Source organism: Hippopotamus amphibius, chromosome X (genome assembly GCF_030028045.1).
Source record: "Hippopotamus amphibius kiboko isolate mHipAmp2 chromosome X, mHipAmp2.hap2, whole genome shotgun sequence".
In the NCBI taxonomy this organism is placed as follows: Eukaryota; Metazoa; Chordata; class Mammalia; order Artiodactyla; family Hippopotamidae; genus Hippopotamus; species Hippopotamus amphibius.
The window spans coordinates 94094337-94113137 of record NC_080203.1 but is presented as its reverse complement, the minus strand read 5'-3'; positions in this window follow the sequence as shown (position 1 = coordinate 94113137).

Sequence of the window (18801 nt, the reverse complement as noted above, 5' to 3'; positions counted from 1 at the left end):
CCCTTGTGAAGCCCTTGGCGTTTTTGGTTTTTTTTTAAAGATTTGACGCTGATTTTCTTAACATGGTGTTGATGTTAGGTAAAGGGCCTAGCCACCAATACATTTAAAATACCTGTGAGGGGGCTTCCTAGGTGGCGCAGTGGTTAAGAATCCGCCTGTCAGTGCAGAGGTCACGGGTTCGATCCCAGCTCCAGGAAGGTCCCACATGCCGCGGAGCAACTAAGCCCGTGTGCCAAAAAAAAAAAAAAAGATAAAATACCTGTGAGGAAAGAATGGCAGTGAAACAAACGAGAAGGCTTCGTTTAAGAAACAAAACTAGGATGCCGCAACACCAGGAACATTCAAATAAGTATTAAAATGCATTATAAGCCTCTCTTGTGCTTACTGGCCACCTCTGCAAACCCTGCCACCCAAGCAGTAGTTTTAATTTGGGAAAGAAAAAAAATTAGAAGGCATGTTGATACACCCTATTTTCTTTATCTTTCTTTTTTTGCGGGGGAGGGGGAGAAACTTAATTTTGATGCCATTTTAAACGTACGGAAAAGCAAGAATGGTACAAGGAAATTCCCTGTACCCTTTTGCCAGAGTCATCAATTGTTCACATTTTGCCACTTTTCCTTTATCATTGTCACTCTCTAGATATAAAAATTTTGAACCATTGGCTTAAGCATCCATTGATTATTTTCTAACATCAACATTCCTTTGATATTTGTTAGTTACAATTCTACTGTAAGGAAGAGCTTTCTCTTCTTCCCCATTTATGTTTGTATCTGTACAGACTTGTGTTCTTATTTTATTCAATAAATTATAATCAATCACTGTTTCCTTTGACACTCAAATTGTCCCAGATTTGGCCAGTAGGAGCTCCTTCAAGTTGACTTTTCTGTCCCTTTGACATGCCCCTATCATTTTTTTTAACGTGCTTCCTTGCTTTCTGTCATTAAAGAGGCTCCAGACTCAACATTATTCCTTTTCAGCTCCAGTTGAGAAAGTGTTCATTGCTACTAGGGTGTAATTGTTTCTAGGCCCTCTCAGTGTACAGAGCTAGAAAATACATGCGTATAGTCTAATCCATGTATACACACATATCTATATCTATTTCTATACTTTGCTCTAGGTATATATATTTTAAAAACATAAGTACACTACTAATACCTTCTATTTCAACACAACACAAGATTCATTCCAGTTTCCTCACTTTTCATATTCGTAAATCCCTTCTCAGACAGAAAGAAACCTAGCTCCCACTACCCACAATAAATTTATTTATTTGTGTAATCATGTAATACACATGAACTCCAAAATTGCTAACCCATAAGGCTGGCTAATCTACCAACTAGAGGTCAATAGTTTTTTACAGCTTCTTTTGTTTTTAGGTTTCTGGTGGTCTATAGTCAAAATACTGTGTTTAACAAGCCTACCAAAGCTTCAATATTTGATGCCGTTCCTTTTGCTTTTAATTGGATGGTAGTCAAAATGCTGTGTTCAAAAATTACTTGGGTTAGTTCTCCCTCTCCCCACTCCCCCTCCCCCATGAGGCTGCGTGATTCATTTGAAATCTGGTTAGGTTCCTTTGCTTCCGTTTGAATTCCATTTTGCCCTCCCCTCTACCCCCTTGTTAAGGTAACTAATCTATTTAATTTCTGGTTTATCTTTTCTCTGTTTCTTTTTGCACAAATGAACACATATGAAGGGGAGCAGAAATGTAACCCCAAGACGTGCCACTTTGATTTGCATTTCTCTAATAATTAGCTACATTGAGCATCTTTTCATGTACCTGTTGGCCATCTGTATGTCTTCTTTGGAGAAATGTCTACAAAATGTTCCACTTTGGTGTGTGGCTTATTTTAAGCTGAAAATAATCAAGACCCAGCACACTCAAGAAAAACTTTTACCTCTCCTTTAACTGCTTAGAAGAATTTAGATAGGGGTCTGGCCCAGAAAGAGAGCTATATCAGAGATAACTTTTTATCTGAAAGACTTACCGGCAAGGCAGAGCAAACATATGACTACCAAACATCTGCTCTTCTTATCATCCTGTGAATTGCCCTCCTCCCATTTGAAACCCCTTTGAAGCCCCTATTCCATTCCTTAGCTCATGATGGCATATAAGCCTCAATTGCCCAACTACCTTTGGGTCTCATGATTTTATGGGTATCCTGTACATACAAAATTAGTTTTTCTCCTGTTAATCTGTCATACATCAATTTAATTATTAAACCAGCAAAGAACCTAGAAGAGTAGAAGGAAAATTTTCCTGCCCTGACACTTACATGTATATTATCTTATTTATCCTACAAGAAGGGTAGCATCCTCTAACTACTCTCTTGCATTTTGCATTTTTCGTTTGATAATACCTTCTTTCTCTCTCTCTCTGTCTCAGGTACCTAGTACCCCATTTTGTAGATGTATTATAATCTGACCACTCTCCTACATTTGCCCATGTAGGTGGTTTCCAAGATTGCAATTATAAACAATGCCAAAAAGAATAACCTTGTGTGTATATGTATTTTTTATTATCTGAGGTATATCTTCAGAATAAATTCATAGAACTGGGATTGCTGCATCAAATGTGAATATCTGGTTTTAGTCGATACTCCCAAATTCCCTCCCAAAAGAGCTGTTCCAAGTTCATTTCCACTATTGACGTGTTTGAGTGCCTGTTTCCCCACAGACTAGCCAATAGCCTGTGTTGTATTTTTAAATTTTCTCCAATCTCAGAACAAAGAAATGATATCTCATTGTAGATTTTTCTCCTCCCATTTTCATCAGACTAAATGATTTGCCTGCTGTGGGAAAATGATTTCAGCCAGGGCTCTTTTTTTTTTTTCCTTTTTCAATGCATGAACTTTATTGAGATATATTCTCTATCTATCTATCTATCCCTCTGTCCATTTTGAGGGTACAATTCAATGAGTTTTGACAAACACATATAACCTTATAACCACCACCTCAGTCAATATACAGAAAATTTCCATTACCCCCAAAAGGTTTCTTAGTGACTCATCCCAACCCTCCACTCCGTCTCAGGTAACCACTGATTGGCTTTCTGTCACTGTAGATTATATTTGTCTTTTGTAGGATTTCATACAGATGGAATCAGACAATATATACTCTTTTGTGTCTGGCATCTTTCACTCAGAGTAATGCTTATGAGATTTATCCGAGTCGTTCTGGGTATCAGCATTTTTTCCTTTTCATTGATAAGTGGAATTCCATACTGTGGATAGACCACAATTTATTTATCCATTCTCTTGGTTATGTTTAAACATAAACATTAACTTATGTTTCTCTAATTATGAGTGAAATTACACTTTTCATAAAATTTAAGGCCATTTTAATATCCTTTTTTAATCCGTGAATTGTCTACACCTTTTGTCCACTTTTTCTAGTGGCTTTTTGGACTTTTTTCCCCCTTGATTTTCAAGAGTATTTTGTATGTTAGAGATATTAACACCATGCTACAATATATGTTGCATATAAATTGTCCCAGTTTGTCAGTTGCTTTTTGACCATGTTTATGAACCTAGGAGCTAGGAAATCAATGTATGCATGCTAACCCATGTATACACACATACCTATAAGTATTTCTGTATCTATCCATCTTCATATATTTTAAGATAAACATGAATTCATACTGATATTCCAGTACCACATGGTTCATTCTAGCCTTCCTTTCTTGCTCATCTGTAGCCTTCCATTCCAACAGTGAGAAACCCAGCTGCAGGCACTTCCCTGGTGGTGCAGTGGTTAAGAATCCGCCTGCCAATGCAGGGCACACGGTTCGATTCCTGGTCCAGGAAGATCCCACATGCCACGGAGCAACTAAGCCCTTGCACCACAACTACTGAGCCTGTGGTCTAGAGCCTGCAAGCCACAACTATTGAGCCCACGTGCCATAACTACTGAAGCCCGAGCGCCTAGAGCCTGTGCTGCACAACAAGAGAAGCCACAGCAACAAGAAGCCCGCACACCACAATGAACAGTAGCCCCTACTCCCCGCAGCTAGAGAAAGCCCGCATGCAGCAACGAAGGCCCAATGCAGCCAATAAATAAATAAATAAATAAACAAATAAATGTAGCGTCAATCTTAAAAAAAAGAAAAGAAACTCAGCTCCACCATTGTCTCACCCCCTTTTGCAAGCGCAAAGCAAAACGATGTTTAACCACATAACTATTTACTCTCTCTATTTGCTTACTTTCTCACTTTTATTGTAGTTTCAATTTTCAAAAAATAAAAAAAAGGAAAAGAAACCCAGCTCCATTTACTTAATTGTTTCATCCCAGTGTATATATATAGCAATATCAGAATTGTTAACCTGTGCTCCTGTGGGAAACAACTTTACCAAAGTTGAGTTAATTGTTTTTCTATGGTCCCCTTTGTCTTTACCCTTGGCATTTCCAGTCAAAATACCATTTTCCAAGGTTACTTAGGTCAGCATATCTTCTCCCCACACTCTTCAGCGACATTATGTCATATATTTATAATACAGTTAGATTATGTTGTCACAGCCTCCATCCCATACTGGGATTCCCTGACCTCCTGGTTGATTTTTAAATTTTTTCATAAGTTAAGATGCAGTGTGTGTGTGTGTGTGTGTGTGTGTGTGTGTGTGTGTGTGTGTGTGTGTGTGTGGTGTGTGCTGTAAAAATCTATGGGTTTTGGCAAATTTTAAACTGTTCCTCACATAAATTTTTTTTCACATTTCTTCTTAGGTACCTTCTTAAGGTATATTACCTTCTTTGCTGCCATTATAAATGGGGTTTTCTCTAATTGGTTATTATTTGTATATACGAGGCCCATTGATTTGCCTGTGTTAATTTTATATCATTCCACATTGCTGAATACTTTTATCATTAGAGTTAGTTTAATCATTGATTCTCTAAAGTTTGCCAGGTACAAAATCATATCATCTGAAAATAGAGATATCCTTATTTCTTCTTTTCCATTTCATGTTCCTCTAATTGGTTTCCCTTGCCTAGCTGCTATGGCGGGAGAATGGGGCACCACAGGATGGTCATGTCCCAAGTCTCAGGTGAGTTTCTGGGATGGGTTTCCAAGTGAGGGTCCTTTGATTTGCACAGGAAAGAATTCAAGAGCGAGCCACAGTAAAGTGCAAGCAGGTTTATTTAGACAGATGCACACTCCATAGACAGAATGCAGTCCATCTCAGAAGGCAAGAGTGGCCCCAGAGCATGGGGTAGAAAGTGAAATCAGCCCTGAAATATAAGGTAGTTAGTTTTGATGGGCTGGGTAATTTCATAGGCTAACAAGTGGGAGGATTATTCCAACTCTTTTGGAGAAGGGGCAGGGATTTCCAGGAATTGGGCCACTGCCCACTTTTCGGCCTTTTATGGTCAGCCTTGGAACTGTCATGGCGCTGATGGGTGTGTCATTTAGCATACGCTGATGTATTACAATGAAGGTATAATGAGGCTCAAGGTCTAGCGGAAGTCTAATCTTGGGCCTAATTGGTTCTAACCAGTTTATGTCCTAGCCTCAAAGGCTATATCATTCTTTTAAAGGTTGTGCCCTGTCCCCTTCCCTCCTGTCTCACTACCACTTTCCACTAAGAGGAACCAGGGCTCCTTGTTGAAATGGCTGCTTCCAGGGCTGGGGCAGGGAAAGTATAAGATGAACATGGAGCATCTTGTTTTACCATCCATTGAATGAATTTGAATTAAAAAATAATCCATGGGACTTCCCCGGTGGTCCACTGGTTAAGAATCTGCCTTCCTGGCTTCCCTGGTGGTGCAGAGGTTAAGAATTCACCCGCCAATGCAGGGGACATGGGTTTGAGCCCTGGTTTGGGAAGATTCCACATGCTGTGGAGCAACAAAGCCTGTGCGCCACAACTACCAAGCCTGTGCTCTAGAGTCCATGAGCCACAACTACTGAGCCCCTGTGCTACAACTACTGAAGCCCACCTGCCTAGAGCCTGTGCTCCTCAAAAAGAGAAGCCACCACAATGAGAAATCCTCGCACCACAATGAAGAGTAGCCCCCGCTCGCCACAATTGGAGAAAGCCCATGTGCAGCAACAAAGACCCAACGCAGCCAAAAATAAATACATAAATAAATATTTAAAAAAAAAATCTGCCTTCCAACGCAGGGGACTCAGGTTCAATCCCTGGTCAGGGAACTATGATCCCACATGCTGCAGAGCAACTAAGCCCGTGTGCTCTGGAGCCTGTGCACTGCAACTACTGAACCCGCTCGCCACAACAAAAGATCCCACATGCCACAATGAAGATCCAGCATGCCGCAACTAAGACCTGATGCAGCCTAATTAATTAATTAATTAAAATAAAAAAGTATGGTTCATTGTGCCAAACTGTTTGTACAAACAATGTGATCTTTGCTGAGCACCTGCATTCCCTCTGGAAGTCTGGAATTTTGGCACATGCTAGGTAGAGTGTGACTAGTGACCAGCCCCCTGCGAAAACCTCGCACACTGAGTCTCTAATGGCTTCCCTGGTATATGACACATCATGCGTGTTATATCACCTCTATGCTGGAGGAATTAAACGTGTCCTATGTGACTCCACTGGGGGAAGACTCTTGGAATCTTGTGCCTGGTTTCTTCTGGACTTTGCCCCATGTGCCTTTTCCCTTTGCTCATGGGAGGTAGCGAGCATAAGGAAGACTATGCAAGGATTTCTCTAGATTCTACCTGTTTCTTCTTTTTCTTGTTGATCCTATCATATATTTTCCCTTTCACTGTAATAAATATTAGCTATGAGTTCAACTATATGCTGAAATCTGTGAATCCTATGGAATCACCAAAGCTGGGGTTGGTGTTGGGGACCCCTGACACAAATAGGCACACACACATACACACACACTCTGAGAGAGAGGGAAGAAGAGAGAGAGAGGGAGGGGGAGAGAAAGAGAGAGAGGAAGGGAGAAAGAGAAAAAAAAGAAATAAAGAGGGCTTCCCTGGTGACACAGGGGTTAAGAATCTGCCTGCCAATGCAGGGGACATGGGTTCAATCCCTGGGCTGGGAGGATCCCACATGCCCCAGAGCAACTAAGCCCGTGGGCCACAACTACTGAGCCTGTGCTCTAGAGCCTGTGAGCCACAACTACTGAGACCACATACCACAACTACTAGAGCCCGTGCTCCGCAACAAGAGAAGCCACTGCAATGAGAAGCCTGTGCACCACAATGAAGGGTAGCCCCCGCTCACCACAACTAGAGAAAGCCGGTGCACAGCAACGAAGACCCAACGCAGCCAAAATAAATAAAAATAAATAATATAATAAATCTTAAAAAAAAAGAAATATAGAATGATAAAGGAAAGGTGGCAAAATGTTAACATGAATGAGGGGGATATAGGGATTGTTTTGCAACTTTTCTATAAATCTGAAATCATTTCAAAATAAAAAGTAAAAAAATGGAAAATGAAACCAAATATGTACCCTAAATGGGCTCATTGCTCATTGCTAGAGGTATCAATACATCTGCTTCTAGGACCTCTCAGTGAACGGACATGGGGAATACACACACACACACACACACACACACACACACACATGCACATTGATATATAGATTCAATACAATCCCAGCAGGGGTTTTTTTTTTTTCAATCTTTATTGGAGTGTACTAGCTTTACACTTTTGTGCCAGTTTCCGCTGTACAACAAAGCAAATCAGCTGTATTTATACATATATCCCCATATCCCCTCCCTATTGAGCCTGCCTCCCGAGCATCCCTCCTACCCTCCCTATTCCACCCCTCTAGGTCATCAGCAATCATTGAGTTGATCTCCCTGTGTTAGGCAGTTGCTTCCCACTAGCTCGCTATTTTACATTTGGTAGTACATAAATGTCAATACTACTCTTTCACGTTGTTCCATCTTCTCCTTCCCCACCTCCCTATGTCCTCAAGTCTGTTCTCTACCTCTGCGTCTTTATTCTTCCTCTACCATTGAGTTCATCAATACCATCTTTTTAGGTTCTGTATATATGTGTTAGCATATGGTATTTGTTCTCTTTCTAACTTACTTCACTCTGTATGACAGACTCTAAGTCCATCCACCTCAGTACAAATAACTCAATTTCCTTTCTTTTTATCCAGCAGGGTTTTTTCCTTCCTTCCTTCCTTTCTTTTTCTTCTTTCTTTTAACCACTTTCAAGTGTACAATTCAGTAGCACCAAATAAATTCACAATGTTATGTAACCATCAACACTGTGTATTTCCAGAACTTTTTCATCATCCCAAACAGAAACTCTGTACCTATTAAGCAAGAATTCCCCATTCTCCCCAACCCCCAACCCCTAGTAACCTCTATTCTACTTTCTGTCTCTGGGAATTTGCCTATTCTAGATACTTCATAAAAATGGAATCATACAATATTGTTCTTCTATGTCTGGCTTATTTTGTTTCGCATGGTGTCCTCAAGGTTCACCCATGTTGCAGCATGTATCAGAATTTTGTTTGTTTTTATGGCTGAATAATAATCCATTATATGTATATACCACATTTTGTTTATTTATTCATCTGTTGATGGACACTTGGGTTGTTTCCACCTTTCAGCTCTTGTGAATAATGCTGCTATGAATGTTGGTGTACAAGTATTCTCTATTATCCTTTTAATATATGTAGAACCTGTGATGATGTTGCCTTTCTCACTCCTGATATTGGTCATTTGTATATTCTCTCTTTCTTTCCTGATCAATCTGGCTAGAAGTTTATCAGTTTTACTGATCTCAGTAATATTGGTTTCATTAGTTTTTTATTGTTTTTCTGTCTTCTGTGGCATTGATTTACACTCTCATCCTTATTATTTTGTTTCTTTTGTTTATTTTTCCAGTTCCTTAAGGCAGAAATTGGGGTAATTGATTTTAGACCTTCTGTAATATAGGTATTTTTGTACTATAAATTTCCCTCCAAGTATTGCTTTAGCTGTATCACATAAATTCTGATATGTTTTCATTTTATAATTTTATAGTTTCAGTTCATTTTATAATTTCCCCTTCAAATTCTCTTTATAATTTTCCTTTTGATTTCCTCTTTGACTCATGGATTATTTAGAAATGTATTACTTAGTTTCCAAATATTTGGGGGCTTTATAGATCTACTTTTGTTATTTGTTCATAATTTAAATCCATTGTGGTCAGGGAACATAGTATGACTTGAATTCTTTTAAATTTCTTAAACCTTGTTTTATGGCCCAGAATATGGTCTATCTTGGTAAATATTCTATGTACACCTCAAAAGAATATGTATTCTGCATTTGCTGAGTGGAGTCTTCTATAAATGTCAGTCAGGTCAAGTTGGTTGATAGATCTGATTCAGCCTCCTACATTGTTACTGATTTTCTGTCTGTCTGGTTGTTCTATCATTTATTGAGAAAGGAGTGCTGAAATTTCTGACTTTATTCATGAATTTATTCATGTCTACTTCTCCTTGCAATCCTATCTGCTTCATTTATTTCGAATCTCTGTTATTAGATTATTGACATAGTTGGGTTTAAATATTTAACCATCTTACTATTTGTTTTTTATTTGTCCTATCTGTTCTTTGTTTCCTCTTTTTGGGCCTTCTCTTGGATTTGTTGAGTGTTTTCTATGATACCATTTTATCTCCTTTGTTGATTTATTAGTTATAACTCTTTGTCTTATTTTAGTAGTTGTTTCAGGGTTTAACTTTAACTTATTTTTAATTTATTATTCATCTTTAACTTTTTTTACAATATGCTGTTCAATGATAGTGTACTATTTCATGTATAGTATAAGAAACTTATAATAGTGTATTTCCATTTCTCCCTTCCCAATATTTGTGCTGTTGCTGGCCATACATTTTATTTCTACATGTATTATAAATCTCACAATATGATGTCCTTTCTCTCTCTTTCCCTCTCTCTCTTTCTTCAAATAGTATTTTGCCTCTTTAAAGATATTTAAATAAGAAAAAAGTCTTTGTTTTTACCCATGTACTTACAAATTCTGATGCTCATCATTCTTTTGTGTAGATCTAAGTTCTCATTTAGTATCATTTTCCTTCTGTGTGAAGCACTTCCTTTATCATTTCTTTTACTGCAGGTCTGCTGGTGATGAATTCCTTCAGCTTTTTCTCGTTTTTTCTTCCATATTTAGGTAGCTTTTATTTTGAACTCTTTATCAGCAGATTTAAATGCTAGCATCTTTAAAATTTTTGTTTTAATTTTAATTTTTTTCTTTTTAACAGCTTTATTGAGATGTAATTCACATCCCAAACAATTCGCCTATTTAGAGTGTATGATTCAATTTTTTGTTTACACTCAGAGTTGTTCAACCATCACCAAAATTTTAGAATATTTCCATCGTTCCCAAAAGAAACTCTGTACACATTTTCAGTCAATCCCCATTCCTCTCCAACTCTAGGCACTAATCTACTTTCTGTTTCTATAGATTTGCCTATTCTCGACATGTCATATAAATGGAATCACACAAAATGTGGTCTTTTGTGACTGGCTTCACTTACTTGGCATAATGTTTTTAAGGCTTATCTATGTCGGAGCATGTGTCAGTACTTCATCCCTTTTTCTTGCCAAATAGTATTCCATTGTATGGATATACCACTTTTATTTATGCATTCGTTAGCTGATGGACATTTGGATTGTTTTCACTTTTTGGCTATCAAAATTATAATTTTTAAAGTCTTTTTTCTCTGTTTCATTTTGGATAGTTTCTATCATTGCATCTACAATTTCACTAATCTCTTTCAGAATGTCTAATCTGCCATTAATCTCATCCAGTGTGCTTTTAAAATCAGATGTTGTTTTCACTTCTAGAAGTTCAGTTTGGGTCTTTTATGTATGTTCCATGTTTCTACTTAACATGTCCAATCTTTCCTCTAGCTTCTTGAACATATGGAGTACAATCACAATAACTCTTTTAATGTCCTTGTCTACTAATCCTCTCATCTGTGTCATCTCCAGGTCTATTTCTATTAATTGAGTTTTCTTTTCATTGTGGATTTTTATTTTCCTGCTTCTTTGCATACCTGGTAATTTTTATTTTTCCTGAATGCCAGACATTGTGACTCATGTTTTGGGGTGCTGACTATTTCTGTATTCCTCTACCTATTCTTGAGCTTTGTTTGGGGGTGTGATTAAGTTACTTGGAAGCACTTTGTTACTTTCAGGTACTGCTATTAAGCTTTATTTATTTTTATTTTATTTATTTATTTTTGGCTGTGTTGGGTCTTTGTTGCTGCGTGGGGGCTTTCTCTAGTTGCAGAGATCAGGGACTGCTCTTCCTTGCGGTGTGCATGTCTCATTGAGGTTCCTTCTCTTGTGGAGCACAGGCTCTAGGCACACAGGCTTCAGTAGTTGTGGCAGGTGGGCTCAGTAGTTGTGGCTTGCAGGTTCTAGAGAACAGGCTCAATAGTTGTGGTGCACAGGCTTAGCTGCTCCATAGCATGTGGGATCTTCCCAGATCCCTGCATTGGCAGGCAGATTCTTATCCACTGCGCCACCAGGGAAGTCCTCTGTTAAGCTTTGATAGATAGGACCAAAGCAGTGTTGAGGCTAGGGTTTAACTTGCCCCACTACTAAGGCAAGACCCTTTTAGTATTCTACCCAATGATCCGCAAATTATGAGGTTTTCCGCTCTGGCTTTTGGGAAAAGGCATTATTTCCTGCCCTGTGTGAGTCCCAGCTATTGTTCCCTTTAATGTTTTCATGTATTTTTCCCTGGCCTTGAGTAATTTCCTCACAAGCCTGTGCTGATTAACTCTCAACTGAATATCAATGGAAGCCCTCTGAATGTCTCTGGAGTTGTCTCTCTGTGAATCTCTCTATGTTGAGATACTCTTCTCTGTTAATTCTAACTGCCTTGGCTTTCACCAGACTCTCAACTCTGTCTCCTCAACACAGGCAGACTTCTAGGTTTTGCCGGAAGTGGCCCTCTCTGTCTCCTGGCAGTAAACTGGGCAGTAATAAGGCTCACCTTGTTTATTTCCCATCTCTCAGGAATCACTTTCCTTCACTGCCTGATATCCAGTATCTTAAGATTTGTTGTTTCATATATTTTTATTTGTTTCAGGCAGGAGGGTAAATCTGGTCCCTATTACTCTATCTCGGGTATAAGTGGAAATCTCGTTATTGTTTTACTAATCATGTAATTCTATCCACTACTAAACCAGGGGTGTTAAAATCTCCAATAGTGATTGTAAACTTGTGTATTTCTCCCTTTATTTCTGTTGGATTTGTGTCACGTATTTTGAAATTCTGTTATTAGGTGTCTTACAGTTTATGATGTTATATCTTCCTGATGAAGTCACTCTTTTACCATTATGAAATGTCTCCCTTTATCTCTGCTAATACAGTCAAAGTGTATTTTGCCTGTTATTGTAATAGCCATTCCAGCTTTCCTAAGTTTAGTGTTTGCATGTTATACATTTTTCCATGCGCTAACTTTCAAACTCTCTGTGTCTTTTTATCTAATGTGTTTCTCCTGTAGACAGCATATAGTTGGGTCCAGTGCCACGCCAAATCATATTGGAGCCTGAGGCAGAAGGAAAACTGTGTGCCCTTGTGTATATTTTTCTATGTTTTAATATTTTAAATATTTTACTTCATTAAAAAAATCTTTATCCCTTATATATATTTTTTTTTTCAAATAAGACACTTTTATTTTAAAATAATCTACTCCAGGTTTTTTTTTAATTGGAGTATAATTGTTTTACAATATTGTGTTAGTTTCTGCTGTACAACGAAGTGAATCAGGTATATATATATATATATATATATATATATATATATATACACATATACCCCCTCCCTCTCGAGCCTACCTCCTTCCTCCACCATCTCACCCATCTAGGTCATCAGAGAGCACCGAGCTGAGCTCCCTGTGCTATACCGCAGGTTCCACTAGCTCTCTGTCTTACACATGGCAGTGTATTCATGTCAAGCCTAATCTGCTGGGGAGCTCCCTGGTGACGCAGTGGTTAAGAATCCACCTGCCAATGAAGGGGACCCAGGTTCAAGCCCTGGTCCGGGAGGATCCCACATGCTGCGGAGCAACTAAGCCCAAGTACCACAACTACTGAGCCTGCGCTCTAGAGCCCACGAGCCACAACTACTGAAGCCCAAGCGCCTGGAGCCTGTGCTCCACAGCAATAGGTGCCACCAAAATGAGAGGCCTTTGCACCGCAATGAAGAGTAGCCCCCGCTCACCGCAACTAGAGAAAGCCTGCGCGCAGCGACGAAGACCCAATGCAGCCAATAAATAAATAAATAAATATTTTTTAAATAAATAAAAAAAGATAAAAAACACTTCTACATGTAATTTGCTACTTTAATTACAGTACTAGATTTCCTTCTAAATAAAAATAAAAATATATTGTGTGGTGCTCTGGGAGCCATCTATATATATATACGCATATATATATATACACACATATATACACACACACACACACACACACACGTATAGGCATATATATATATAGGCTGTGCTGCACAGCTTGTAGGATCTTAGTTCCCTGACCAGGGATCAAACCCTGGGCCCCCAGCAGTGGGAGCACTGGGTCCTAACCACTGGACCACCAGATAATTCCCTAATATAATTTTTTAAAATAAATGTATTTATTTATTGATTTATTGGCTGTGTTGGGTCTTCGTTGCTGCACACAGGCTTTCTCTAGTTGCAGCAAGCAGGGGCTACTCTTCATTGTGGTGCATGGGCTCCTCATTGCAGTGGCTTCTCTTGTGGTGGAGCACGGGCTTCAGTAGTTGCAGCACACGGGCTCAATAGTTGTGGGTCATGGGCTTAGTTGCTCCGCAGCATGTGGGATCTTCCTGGAGCAGGGATCGAACTCGTGTCCCCTGCATTGGCAGGTGGAATCTTAACCACTGCACCACCTAGGAAGTCCCCTAATATAATTTTTAATGGTTGAATTTGTTCCAGAACATTAAAGTCGTTGAAAAAAAAATTGACAAATTGAGACGTAGATGTATTAAAACCTACAACATTTTAAGTTTAAATATTTTATTTATATTAAAAATAGAATTTATGACAGTTGGCCCTTGAACAAGGCAAGTTTGAACAGTGCAGGTCCATTTATATGTGGATATTTTTCAATAGTAAATACTAGAGCGCTACACAGTCCATAGTTGGTTGAATTCGTAGGTGCAGAGGAACTGTGCATACAGAGGGCCAACTATAAATTACATACAGATTAACCCCCGTGTTGTTCAAGGATCAACTGTATAATTTTGCTTTCCTTGTTTTAATAGAAGCAAACTCACCAATGATGTTTTCAAAATGTACTTCTTGGCTTATTTTGTTTTCAGTTGAGGGAGTTGCCATGTTTGACAATTTCTCTCGACCAAGTGACAATCTGAAATAATTTTTCGTTAACTCCAGCTTACTGAAACTGACTGGTATTGTTAACTTAAGCTCAAGGCCATTTCCAAATTTGGATAAGGTGGCACTAAGGAAAACTGGTAAATCAGTTTTAGAAAATCCAAACACAATGATGAATTTATATCACAAATTATTGATAGTGCCTGCTGTTTAAAACAATTTCAAATAAATTTCTGTAGGACTTAGAATATTTGAGAACTAAGTCAATGGCTACCTTTTGTAAATCACATGTATTTATAGAAAATAACATCTCTGGTTAAAAATCCAAAATCTGAAGACATTTTAATTTTTCATTATCTCCATTTTATTTTATTTACTTTTTAAAAAATTTATTTATTTATTTTTAATTTATTGGCTGCGTTGGGTCTCTGTTGCTGCACACGGGCTTTCTGTAGTTGAGGAGAGTGGGGGCTACTCTTCATTGCAGTGCACGGGCTTCTTATTTCAGTGGCTTCTCTTGTTGCAGAGCTCAGGCTCTAGGCGCGCGGGCTTCAGTAGTTGTGGTGCACGGGCTTAGTTGCTTCATGGCATGTGGGATCTTCCCGGACTAGGGCTCGAACCTGTTTCCCCTTCATTGGCAGGTGGATTCTTAACCACTGCGCCACCAGGGAAGCCCATTATCTCTGTTTTAAATGTGAGATTAGAGTATCTATGATCTCTATTTTTTGTTTGATATGCACTTTTCCCATATAAGTGATACTCTCAAGCAGTGATTCAAACTTTTCCAATTTCTGTACTATCCTTTTTAATTTATTTTACAATTTGATAAGTATATGCATATCATGTGCTAAAGTTGTACATTCAGCAAAATTTCATTCAAAATTACATTGTCTTATTTGTTGTAAGCAGAGGGAAAGGCCGTCTATTAAGTATGCAGCTTTTTATATAGTCATGGTATTTTTATTGTAGAGCTTTATTAACTTTTCCTACTTGGTTCAAAATATCACCCCATACAGATAAGTTGTATGCAAATTTGTAGTCTGCTTTCATCAGGATGATTTTGATTTCAGAGTAATGTATTTTGTTATTTCATATTATATATATATAGTGAGCAAAATGCCTTGATTGTATTTGATCTTGTGTCCACTGGATATCTATACATGTTTTTAATGTAGTTTTTAGAGCAGATATAAGAATATCCCACCAGGGACTTCCCTGGTGGCGCAGTGGTTAAGACTCTGCATTCCCAATGCAGGGGGCTCAGGTTCAAATCCTGGTCAGGGAACTAGATCCCACATGCATGCCACAACTAAGAGTTCACATGTCACAACTAAGGAACCAGCGAGCTGCAGCTAAGACCCAGTGCAATCAAATAAATAAATGAAATGTATATAAGAAAAGAATATCCTTCCTGCTAGTTGAATTCATAAATCATTTCACAATATGTAGGTATATCAAATAATCACATTGTATGTCTTAAACTTACACAATATTATAGGTCAATTATATCTCAATGAACCTGGAGAAAATTAATATTGGGAAAAGGAACTTGATAATTTTCAGTACCTGGACTACTGAGTTTTTGCAGCAAAAATTACTAACTGCTCCCTATAATTTTGATTCATTTCTGCACGTATTTTTCTTTTTTCCTAAACATTGCACCACTTGGCTTTTTAGATGCCATATTTGTCTAGAAATTTTTAAGTATAAGTTTAAAATGATTTATTTTTCACTAATACAATATTTAGAGTAGATATACATAATGTGTTTAATTTATATTAAGATTCATATAAAGTATAATATTTAACAACAAAATAGATGTGCAAAACAATTTGTATCAAAATACAAAAATCAATCATTACAAACAGCAGAAAACTATGCACCAGATTTCCAGACAAATCTGATGGGAAAACAAGTAGTGAAAAATAATTTTTAATAGAAGAATTTAATAATAGTGAGCTATTTATCACTGTTTCAATGAATAAAAGCATTTAATAATAGTGAGCTATTTATCATTGTTTCAAATGAAAGTATAAACGTTTCCTGGTAAATTGTTTTCCTGATTAAAAAAAGTTTGTTCAGAAAATGTTTGATATTTGATCAGATTTCATTTGTGAAGAGTTAATTTTGAATTAATGAATAAAATTCTCATTGCTTACCTAAGTGCTCTTAATATTTAAAAAAAAATCACACAAACTTGTATTTATAATAAAATGAAGCTTTTCCTTTTGCCGTGAAATACTGTAGCTTGTAGCTATAAACAATGGAAAAAACTTTGTCAACTTCCCTCAGGATGGAACAATACCGTCAGAAGAAATTGCAAGTGAGAGATTTGTTTTTTTATGTCATTGAGCCTGCTGGCTCCCCTGAAACTTTCATGATTCTCAGGGTAGTGCAAGTGCAGGGTGGAATCCTGTCTTGATGGAAAATTCTGATATTTTGTGCATCATGGATTGCTTTGCACGGCTTTTTTTCAAAATTGCATTAAAATATTCATCCCAATTACTGAGTTTTTTGGCATGCCTTTACATTTTGTACCCAAGGCAATTGCCTCACTTGCCTGACCCTAATCCTAGCTCTGGTTAGGTCCTGTTTTTTATTTTTCTGGTCTTAAAATCCTTGCCTGTAGGGAATTCCCTTGTGGTCCAGTGGTTAGGACTCCATGCTTTCACTGCTGAGGGTGCGGGTTCAATCCCTGGTCAGGGAACTAAGATCCCACAAGCTGCACAGCACAGCCAAAAATAAATAAATAAATAAATAAAATTTTAAAAAAATCCCTGTCTTTAATGGGAGCTTTTAGTCCATTTACATATTATGTAATTATTGATATGGTCAGATTAAGCTCTATCAGGTTGTAATATGTTTTTTTATTTGTTCCTTAGGGCTTTTGATCCTCAGTTTCTCCTTTCCCACCTTCTTTTGAGTTAACCAAATATATTTTAATATTCAATTGTTATCCTTCTATTGGCTTTTCAGCTGTACCTGTTTTCACTATTTTCTTTAGAGGTTGCCCTGGTGATTACAAAATGCATCCTTAATTTATTACAGTCAACTCAAAGTTAACATTTCACCACTTCAGGTGAGATGGAAAAAACCTTGCAAAAGTATAGTTTCATTTCCCAAATCCTTTCTCTTGTGTTATTGCTATATATGCTATATCTACATACATTTTAAATGTCACAATTCAGCTTGATCCATTTGAAGCATGTTTTTAAGGTATTTTGGAGAAGATCTACAGTAACCCTTACTCTAAGGCTGAAGTGGCCTACTCTTAATTCTGGGGTGTGTTTCTCAGTGGGGAATTAGGTGAAGACTTTCCACTCAGGCTGGTCAAAATCCCTGTCTCCCAGAAATGTGCAAGCATCCATTCAGCTCACACAAGCCCAGGACTCTTCTCTGCTTGGCCTCACAGTGTCTCACTCTAAGCCTGCACAGCCTAGTATTTGGCCAAAGACCTAAAGCAATACCTTTGGTGATTTCTGGAAGTCTGACTCTACAAAGCTCTTCTTTTCTCCAATACCAAGCCGGCTAGTCCCAAGTCCTGAAATCTGATCTTTCTCACCCAGCTCAGCTATATTGCTATTCTCTTCCTAGGCTCCACTTCCCTCCAAGGGGCTCCTGAAACTGACACAGGCAGAAAGAAGGTACAATCTAGGCTCACTGCATGCTCACTTTAAAGTTTTGCCCACTGATTTTAGCACTTAGCATTCACCTGTGGATCCAGTCCACAGCATTACTGTGGTATTCTAATGGTAATTTTCTATTTATCTCATTCCTTCTACATTTATTATTTGGAATTCTTATGCAAGGAAGAGTCATCCCATCTCCAGCATTTATTTGCTTATCCAATCATATCACTGATTTATATAAGTATGGAATTATGGATATTTCGTTTTTGGACTATAATATAGCACTATCGTTATTTGGTGCTCATATTGTTCCATCTTTGGTGGTTGAGAGTTCTTTCACGTTGGCTCCTGCATCTTTATGACACACGCCCATCTTTTTTTTTTTTTTTTTTTTTAAGGTTCTTCCTTACTTTCTGGCACCACACAATGCTCCAAGCTCATCATGTGTTTCCCTTCCCCGGCCTTAAAATCAGCCATTTCTCCAAGGAGCCCTGGTTCCTTTTATTGGAGAATGGCATTTAGAAACCAAGATCTGGGCACTAGATGTGCTTGTTGCTTCTGGAATAGCACAACGTCTAGGCCTTCTCAGTGGGCAGGCTGAGAAACTGCCAGAGGAGACCAAGATATGACAGCTCAATCCAATGTGGTAGGGAGCTGCTTCTTTTTTTTTTTTTTAAGATTAATTGCATAGATCTTTTTTTTTATAAATTTATTTATTTATTGACTGCGTTGGGTCTTCATTGCTGTGCGAGGGCTTTCTGTACTTGCGGAGAGTGGGGGCTACTCTTCGTTGCAGTGCGAGGGCTTCTCATTGCAGTGGCTTCTCTTGTTGCAGAGCACGGGCTCTAGACGCTTGGGCTTCAGTAGTT